Source organism: Centruroides sculpturatus, unplaced genomic scaffold (genome assembly GCF_000671375.1).
Source record: "Centruroides sculpturatus isolate CEXI.00-Female unplaced genomic scaffold, Cexi_2.0 scaffold510, whole genome shotgun sequence".
In the NCBI taxonomy this organism is placed as follows: domain Eukaryota; kingdom Metazoa; phylum Arthropoda; class Arachnida; order Scorpiones; family Buthidae; genus Centruroides; species Centruroides sculpturatus.
The window spans coordinates 148,111-155,349 of record NW_019384743.1 but is presented as its reverse complement, the minus strand read 5'-3'; the positions used below and the strand labels follow the sequence as shown (position 1 = coordinate 155,349).

General features: G+C 29.4%; 1 pseudogene; it reads left to right on the top strand.

Annotated features, from left to right (window-relative positions):
- The first annotated feature begins 2,093 nt into the window (after positions 1-2,093).
- LOC111628410 lies at positions 2,094-4,076 on the top strand (annotated as a pseudogene).
- The last annotated feature ends 3,163 nt before the right edge of the window (positions 4,077-7,239 follow it).

Below are 7,239 nucleotides of genomic sequence, written 5' to 3'. Positions count from 1 at the left end.
ATGTTTGTAACGAAATAATGTAAGTGTAAACTGTTTAATAATGCGACGATACTTTTATTGAAAACTTTGTACATTTTCAGTTTTATATTTAACAATTTTACTCTATAGCATTTTCACGGACGTCACTTGAAACAAATTGGGTTTATCTGTTTTTTCCACTTTTTGCTCTTTCCGCCCTACGGGAATTAAGAAATTCTTTTTAGCAAGCCTATTATGTGTTCGGTTAGGCCTATATTCGGGCGGTCGAGTAGTGAGGGACAGGGCCGATGCATCCCAGACAAATCACCCCTGAAAAATTCCTGGAATTTTTCGACCCATCTAGATTCGATTTCGGATTCCCAGAGTGGTCTGCTGCCAAATTAATCATTCGGCTATCAGGCTGTCAAATTGAGTTTATCATCAGCGAGGCATTGTTTTTAAAAGGTAAATAACTGTAGGCAGCGTCCGCTGTCTACAGTTTAATTCGGAATTATATCGACTGAAATAAATAAGAAACAAGCAAGAAATCTCGATCTGAATTAATCATAGAAAGCTAGAATTGTTTCGTATCAATCCTGTTAAATACCAGTTTTAGTTTGTGATCATGTGATGAAATTAGTGATGATATTAATTCCCAGTTCTATATATACATTTAAATGCTTGTCAAGAGTATTTATCCATAAATTTTTATTGTCATAACGTAACAACTTATATACAGAGCAAACTTCCTATGATTTCTCAGTACAATTCTTTAGGAAAGTTTAAAATAAATGGCTAAACAGAGCATGGAAACGTAGGGGAGACCGGGGCAACTTCGGCATGCGGGGCAAGTTTGTCAAGCGCTTTTTTTTAAAAACAAATTAAAAGGAAACTTTGGTTATAAATTAGGCAGTTGAGTTTTATTGGTGGCTTGTTGAGTGTAGTGTTTTTATTGTTCTCCAACAAGCGTAGTTGAATTATCAAGCAAATTTTCATTTTCGTTCAATTCCATATAATATTTTTTTTCCATTTATATTGAATTGGCAGGTTTTGTTATAATTCCATGATAACGAAAGTTACTTTTCCTGTTAGAAGGATGTAACTTCAACTTATTCACGTGGCCAGATCGTGGCTTGGCATTCTGTTCTCAGGGTTGTACTTAATGTTTCGAAATCATGACTAGCGGGGTAAGATCGGCAACATAAAGCCACATTAGAAGCAAAGGATAAAAATCAAACAGATGATAAATGAAAACATGTTTGCATTTGTTATTCATGTATATATGTCTTTGAACTTGCATTTCGTTGTAATAATATTAAATGGGTGTTGGATTTGTATTTCTTTGTTTTAATAGTGAATTCCAACTTATACATTGTTAATAACATAATTTTATATACGTGCCTATCTTGCCCCATTACTGTTGCCCCTATACCAGGGGCAACTTTAATAAAAATAATTAAAATAATTACAACTTTACAAAAAGAGAGAAGTTGCCGATCTTGCCCCTATACCCGGGGCAACTTCGTCAATTTCTCTCTTCTTGTAAAGTTGTAATTATTTTAATTATTTTTATTTCCAAACTGATTTTAACCAGTTCTATAGTAAGGTAACATTCCAATAGACAATATGCAAAGTTTTTTTTTCAGTTTACAGCAGTATTTATTACACAAAATTTAAGTATAGCTTAACATGCCGATCTTGCCCCGGTCTCCCCAATACATATTTTATAAGTTTCATAGTTTGTTATTAATATATTTAAATATAAATAATAATAACTTTAAAATTTTATATCTTACATGCTGAGGAATGACGGCAAGAAAAATTATTATTAACATTTTTATTTTCGATAATAAAACTATTATGTCTGTATGAGTATAAGACTTTGCTATCGTTTTCTATAAATTCGTAAATAAATCAACAATTTAAAATTTTTAAATTATTTATTAAAAGTTAAAATTCATTTTCAAATTTCATTGACAAAATAATTTTCTTAATCTCGAGAACGGAGTTAGTTAGACGAAAGATATGGAAATATTAGGGGCAAGCACCCTCGATTAACTATATGCGAACTTCCGATGCAAACCGGTGTCACGTTATTTCAATTCAAAAATTATCCCCTGGAAGGTGTTAGATAGATGTCCGACACGGCTCTATTGTTAAGAGAAAGTATGATGTACAGTAGAGGAAGAAGTCACTACTAATTTGAGTGGAGAGGATCTATTTGAAATTAAATGAATTAAACATATGATTAAAGATTGCAGCCGGCATTGTGACGATGTTACAATAAATAATTGCTCGTTTATTACTCGGATTTCTCACCACAAGGAAATTCTGAGGCTCCGATGCGTTATGCCTATTTTGCAATAAAATTTCATCAAATAGTTCATTAGCAACGGCTAAATTGCGTAGATTTTGAAACGAACTATTCACATATTAAAAATAAAGGTATCAAATTTTTTGTAAAGAAACTCTACCTAACCCTTGACAAACTAAATATTTTATGTCGAAAATGTTGTCAGATAATGAAAGGGCAACAATGGCTTCCACAAAGTAAGTTACCTCATAGCGCTAGTTGGTAAAGCGCATATGATTTCCGAAACTTTAATAAAGCCATGCATCGAAGATGATATTCAGTGTATGTTCGATGAGAAGTCTTCAACAAATTGATAAAAATTGTTTCTTAAATAATACAGTTTCCGGCAGAAGTCATGATATGGCTGAGGTTATTGAACAGGAACTTATTTTAAGACTTCAAGATATGGTGAGTATTTTTTACAATTAGATGAGACAACGGACGTTGCAAATCTTTCAGTTTTATTAGTTTTCGTTTATTATTACTACAATAGTTACTCTGTTATAGTTTAGAAATCAATGCAACAAGAGAAATATTTAAATGTACCGACGATTTTATGGAGAGTCATGGAATACATTGGGAAAATTGTATCGACATAGCGATGGTGCAAAGTCAATGAAAGGGGCAGTAACACGAATTTAAAATGTTTCTAAAACTTGTACTAGTAGTCACTACGTTCTTTATAGACATGCCCTGGTCACTCGAAATATCTCTTTATCCATAAAATGTATAGGGTCTTTGTAATTAAAGTTCCACTTTGAAATGGCCATAAAATAGTTCATTTTCATTTTCAACCGACGTCTTCATGTCTTATTTCGTTTAACAATATTGCATACAGCACCATTCCCTGCTGGTGGTGAGCTTTCGAACTATTTTTGAGGGTAAATAAAATTCCATGACTTCCTGTAAACTATTACAAAGTTTGATAACATTTTGTCCGGTTGTTTTCCTTTTATGGCCATTTCAAAGTGGAACTTTAATTATAAAGACCCTATATTTTAGATGAAGCAATAAACTTTGCGAAAGCACGGCCGTTAAAATCAAGATATATTTAAAACTATATGTGAAGATATGAGTAGCATTCTTACATCTTTGCTGCTATATACGGAAATTAGATGGCTTTCACGAGGCAAAGTTCTTGTCAGATTGTTTGAATTGCGAGAACTTTCTGTATGCTTACAAAATGACAAATTTATATTAGCAGATCAATTCAGAAAATTTTCGAGGTTTATTAAGATTGCTTATTTAGCGTATATATTTACAAAATTAAATGATGTTTTTTTATCCCTTCAAGGAAAAAATTTAAACATTTTTAACACCAAAGATTAATTACGATCGCTATTACAAAATATACAATACTGAACTATAGCTGTTAAAGAAAATAATATGGATCCTTTCCCAACTTTATATGACATTTTACAAGAATCGAACGCTGAAATTGACGAAGAAATTCGAAAAGAAATTAGTTCTCATCTGAAATCGATAACGGTGGCATTAAATGAATACTTTCTTGAACTGAGTGATGATATCAACTATTGGATATTCAATCCTTTTGATATTAAAGAAAAATCCGACGACCTATTTGCTTCGGATTATGTAAATCTTATCGACCTGACATCAGATAGCCAAATAAAACTTTAATCAACTTTCATTAAACGAGTTTTGGTGTGATTAAAAAAAATATCCAAATTTATTTTAAAAGGCAATTCGTTGCTTGTTGCCGTTAGTACAACTTGTGTCAAAGCTGATTTTTGATTTACACTGAAACAAAAACAAAATACAGAATTAAGTCGGTTGTCACACCTAATATCAGAATTAAACTGTTCACAGTAAGTCAAATTTTGAAAAAAATATTGAAAGAAAAGAAGTTTAACTCTTCACATTAATTACCGATGTGAATTAAGTAATAATATTTGGTTTTCATTATTTATTTTTTATTTATTTATTTTTTGCGTTTTCAATAAGTTTCTTTTATTGTTTCTATTTGCTGTTTTATTTATAATCATAAAAAATTTTTAGGGTTCCAATATTTTTTTACTAAGGCGAAAAGGAAAAAATAAGTTGAAAACTGTTGCCATAGACTAATGAATCCCCCAAAAGGCCTTTTGTAAGTTACGGCTATATTCCATTTTATATGAATTCCATGTTGTACGAGTCACTTAGATTTTACAAATACGTGAGCCGTCCATAGCCCGGCACACGTATTTGTAAAATATAAGTGACTCGTACAACATGGAATTCATATAAAATGGAATAATCAACAGTGTTATAGGGGGGTCGACTGTACTATATATATTTGAAGTTTTTGATGTTTTATTGATTGTTATTAATGCTGTTTATTTATTGTATGCAATTATAATATTAACCAGTGTTTACAGGTTGTCATTTTATAATCAGTTGAAAAGTTTTAGTGGTCGCGTACAATTTGTTTAAGATAGGGGTGGAGAATGTAGTTTACGCACCACTACTTTAGCCATGGAAAATATCTTGTCGCGCTAGTCTAACTTAATCATTCCTTCGTGTTAGGTTTAGCTACATCGTTTTCTAAAGGCAAATGTATATTTATTGAGACTTATTTTGCGTACAAATCTTAAAAACGTGTGAGAAAGGAATTTGTCTTGAAGTTTCACCTTAAAAAAATTATGCAAATGAGATGTATAAATTTAAATACAATAGTCTTTTTTGAAACACTGAAGTATACTTTACCCTTTACATTAACTAAAGTATGGATTAAATTAAAATAAATCAAATTCCTAACAATTATCATAAACTTATTTTAACAAAATTTTATATAAATAAATTGATTTTCGAAATTAAAGTATACCAACAGATAATATTAACCAGTTTTTCCAATATAAAACTTTCAAAGAAACAATTTGAGCAAATGGATAATTTTCAATTCATTTTAAATTAGTTTACTTAAAATTAACTATTCTAAAACATTCGACAAAATTGTTATAAACTTGTTTACGCTGTTTTAATGTAGATTACATATAACCCCCGTATAACACGGTAGTTACGTTCCAAAAATTTGCCGTGTTATGCGAATCCGTGTTATACGAAACAAAGAACTAGTCCGAAAAGGAGGGTTAGGTTCCAAAAATTAAAAGACATGCTATTATATTTTCATAATTAAGATAGATATCTTTATTAAAATTTTCTTAAGTGATACATTTTAATATAAATTAAACAATGTTTTCTTCGTCATCACTAAAATCACTATTAACCGAGATCGTTTTCTTTTTGGCAAGTTATCCTTATCCTCTGAGCATTTTTCTGCATTATCTTCAGATCCATGCTTTACCTTTTAAAAAGTGTGTAATTTTAGATTGCTTGCTTCTAGTTAAAAGATCTTTATAAATTTCCTTATATGGCGCTAAGCACTTATGAAGAATAAAACAAGTATGGAATAAGGGGAAAACATCTGGCAACATCAGAAGCAGTAGCGTCGAGCTCTGGCAACATTGAAACAAGTTTCGAGAAGGACCATGTGTAATGACAGAAGGCGAGAAAAAAAATTACATACTTAAGTAATAATAGTTCACGAAAATTATTATTTTCGTGAACTATTATTACTTTGTAAAAATTTATTACATTTCATGTTGTACGAAGGTTTTACCCAATTCTCGAACCGTGTCAGAATGAATCCGTGCTATAACAGTACCGTGTTATACGGGGATTACCTGTATTATATTTCAATGTTTCTTTTTGAAGTGATGTTTAAAATGCAGTAATTAAAATTTTCAAAACCGTTTTCACGTATTATTCATCAGTTTTCTTCTTTAATTATTACGTTGCATCTGTCATTCTTTTAAACTCTGTGAAGTTTCTTAATAATATAATTCAAACTCATTCATTTTAAAATTACTTCCTGTGATGTAAAGACCTATGATTATTTTATATCTTAATTAATTTAACGAATAACATAATTTTAGAACTTGAATTATATTAATTAAGATATAATTAGAAAAATATTTTGCATATTTTATGTTGCCTGAAAGCTTCGAATGTATAATTTATATGCCATTCAGCATAGGAGATTGCAGCTTCAACGATGACGTTCGAAAAATGTATTCGTTGTATGTCAAATAGCCCTATATAAAATAAATTGTAAATATTTTATTATGTTACAACTTTTAAATTCTTAATTTTTGGTCGATTTTATATTCTCTAAAAGTGATATATCATTAGAATTGCCTTTAACAATATATATTAATAAGAAAATCTTTAAATAGAACATTAAAGTAGTATAAATTATACGTTATTTTGATAAGTGATGAAAATCTATTTTTATTTATTTTATTGACTTTAGTATATAAAACAAATAAAAATTAATTTCGTAGCATGATTGATCGTGGCTCCACGAGAACCTATCAAATTATGACTACAAACGACAAACAGAGCAGATAAAAAATTAATAATTCTTCGTACACTACATTGTAGGGCTTATATAAGTTTGAAAATTAAAGGAATCTTAAAAACTGCTTAATGCTTTCGTATTGTTCTTAATTGATTTCAGAGATCAATCTGTTTAAATAAAAAACCTTTTCTTTTAAACTCAGACGTGAAACGTGGATGAAAAATACGCTTTTAAATAACGGCAATGGTCTATAAAATATTTTCTTCTTTTTTTACTGTTTAAATTCATTAATGGAATTGCAAATAACAACAAATTGTAGAAAAACTAAATATAGCTTAATAAGAAATAAAGTTTAATACATTATAAATACAGCACAAATAAAATTTGACGTGTCGTAAATTGAAGAAATTCAAATTTCAAATTGGAATATTTTTAATATACAAAATTTGGAAATTTAATTAATCTTATTTCCAAATGTTTCAATATTAGATATAGTAGATTTGCAAATAGAATTTTAAAAATATTTAGAAAAATAAATTTAAAATGTAAATCTTATTGTATTTTTATT